The sequence below is a fragment of the Amblyomma americanum genome, chromosome 2 (assembly GCF_052857255.1).
Source record: "Amblyomma americanum isolate KBUSLIRL-KWMA chromosome 2, ASM5285725v1, whole genome shotgun sequence".
NCBI lineage: Eukaryota > Metazoa > Arthropoda > Arachnida > Ixodida > Ixodidae > Amblyomma > Amblyomma americanum.
Window position 1 is genome coordinate 144,392,672 of NC_135498.1, and position 3,178 is coordinate 144,395,849.

A 3,178-nucleotide genomic window follows, 5' to 3' on the forward strand; every position below is an offset into this window, starting at 1 on the left:
AACAAAGCAAAGGACCTCCCTTGATTCTTCCTGTTTCCTTACTGTTCTTAATAAAATATGTTATAGAAGATGTAATACGGAGTGTCTTTTTCTTCGGTGCGTGTCTTGAGCAAGGTGGACGGTATAAGGGGCATGAATTTTCCTTTAGATCACGGTCGCTTTGTATACCTCTTTTGTAAAAAAAACGAAGTCGGCATCATTGGTGCTATGCAAACTTTTTTCCTAGTGCCCTCGTGTTAATCACGATTTCCAGGGGATAGACGTAATATCGGAATGAAAGAGCAAGACGTGCTGGACCACAACACTGGACGCTGCAAACCCTACAGCGACGCCCTTAATCTGTTTCCATGCAGAAATATAAGAGCTTAGCACCCACGGTTTAATAGAAGCAAGACGTACATAGTCCGTGCGGTAAGGAAAGGCTCTGAGTGGTATTCACGTAAAACCTGGTTTTGTTCGAGAAGTTGAGAAATCGAAAAATCTGCCATGAATAAACTGCAAGCGTTGGATAACTAAACACTCAGGCAGTTGTGCCACTGCGTCCAGCGGTAGACAAATGCATCGCCAATAGCCCAATCTATTTCCCTGGGTGTATTTTGCGCCCTTTATGAGTTGCCCCATATAGCTCCTCTTAACTTTCTTGCCTGGAAAGCTTGACAGCCTGCTCTGACACATCCCAAGAGTGAAATGCTCCCCGAGAAATCTGGTGCGTGCAACGGCGACGGATGGCTAACCGCATCTACTGTGTGTTGAAAGTTAGGCCAAACGTAATTGGTGAAAGCTGGTCGTGCATAGGACCCAAAATTAAACATCTCTAGGAAATATCAGGGTTTTTTTAATTGAAATGTTTTTTTTTCGAGAAATCTCGCAGTTTAATATTCGGGGACCGCGCCGCACAAAACCGCGAGCGACTTTTTACGTTAACTTTCGCGGTATTTTTTCAGCCCGGCTCAGCATACGCAGATGATGAGCTCCGACTGTCCGACTTGAGAACATCTGATCATTTTTAATAAGGCATTTATTATGCACGTGGCAGGTGTTGCACAATAGATGAACTTAAATATGTTTTAGAAGTATTAAATAGCAGTAACCCAGACGCCCGAGAAACTTGGACAAACGCTTCTAGTCTGGAGTCTCTTGACGGCTGGCACCGCTTGCCGAGCAGCGGTGAAAACTGGACGTAAGCGGTGCCTACTAAAATGTAAATACGGGGCTCCTGTGGACCGCACTTAGAAGTGGAGATATCGGTCATGATATGCTACCGTTGCCAAATAAAGTTTACTCTGATAATAGAGGAATAACTGCAAGGCAAAGGATAAGAGGCAGACAAGCAGTTGAGGTACAGAAAGGAATAAGTCAGGTTGTATGTTGTCACTTTAGCTTCTCATGATATTGTAGCGGATGAAATGGCTTTAATACAGGTGAAATCTCGGTGGATGAAAGCTGGTCGCCGACGGCCCAGAGCCCAGATCAAATTGCGCGTGCCTCTCTCCTCTTCTTCATCGAACTCCGCGGTGTAACAATTTCCCCGGGTGCAGATAATTCTCGTCCCCAAGAAAGTTAGGTAGATCGGCGATGGCAGCGCTTAAAGCGAGCCACATGAACAACATGTGTCTTGCGGGAACGGCGTTTATCCGTCGTCACTTTGGCGACGACGTAATTCACGTCAGTCAGTTGGTCCAACACGACGAAGGGGCCATCGTGCTTGTACATGAATTTCTCACACAACCCTCTTTTGCGGATTGTCGTCCACAGCCAGACAAAGTCTCCTGGAGAGTAAGTCACTGCACGATGACGCAGGTCGTAATGTTCTTTCGAACGGCGTTGCGAGGCCAGGGTACTTAGACGGGCTATACGACAGGCTTCTTCGGCACGGCATAGTATCTGGCCAACCGACTCGTTTTCGTTGGGGGAAAACGGGAGGATCGTGTCGAGAAAAACGCGGGTAGTTCTGGCATAAAGCAAATAGAAGGGACAATATCCGGTGACCTCATGATTGGCAGTGTTGTAAGTGTACATCACATATGGCAGCACTGCATCCCAGTTTCGATGATCAGACGAGACGTACATGGACAACATTGTCGCCAGAGTGCGGTTGCTGCGTTCGGTAAGACCGTTGGTCTGCGGTTGGTAGGGTGTGGAGTGTCGGTAGTCCGATCCACAAAGCCGGAGCATTTCTTCCACGACATCAGCAGTAAATTGCTTTCCACGATCACATATTATAACACGGGGTGTGCCATGGCGAAGAATAACAGTGTGTAGGAGAAACGTCGAAACAGCATCAGCCTTTGCGGTAACGAGAGCGGCGGTTTCCACGTATCTGGTGAGATAGTCTACACACACACAATCACCCAGCGGCGTCCCTCAAAAGTCTTTGGGAAAGGACCTAGAAGGGTCAATTCCAACTTTTTCAAAAGGGGAAGTGGGTGGTTTGACGGGCTGCAAAGGACCGGCCGGCGGGATGGTTCGTGGCTTAAATCGTTGGCATTCTTCACATGTTGCAACGTACTGCTTGGTGCTCATATAAACTAGCGGCCAATAAAAACGCTGGCGAAGTCGGTGCAGAATGCGAGAGAATCCTAGATGTCCAGATGTGACGTCATCGTACATAGCGTGCAAAGCTTGCCGACGGAGACTTTTCGGAACGACCAAAAGCAGGGCAGCACCATCAACGGAGTAGTTCTTCTTGAACAAAATGCCATCTTTGACAGTAAAGGGCGTTGAATCTACTCCTCCTTCTGCCGCTGCTATAAAGGGCTGCAGTGAGTGGTCGCGACGTTGCTCGCGCCGAAAGGTCGCCTCACTGGGGAAGGTCAGCGCGAGTGAGGCTAAACACCCGTCGAAACAGTCTTCATCGGCGACTGAAGTCGGCAATGGGTGGCGGGACCAGCAGTCTGCATCAGCGTGACGGCGGCCTCTTTTGTACGAGACAGCAAAGTTATATTCTTGCAAGCGCAGTGCCCAGCGCGCCAGACGACCAGATGGATCGCGAAGTCCGATGAGCCAGCATAGAGAATGATGGTCTGTGACAATAGTGAAGTGGCGTCCATATAAGTAGGGTCGGAACTTGTGCACAGCGAACACAACTGCGAGACACTCCAATTCGGTGACAGTGTAGTTACGCTCACATTTTGTTAACGTGCGGCTGGCGTAGGCAACAAGGTTCTCAGCCCCACTA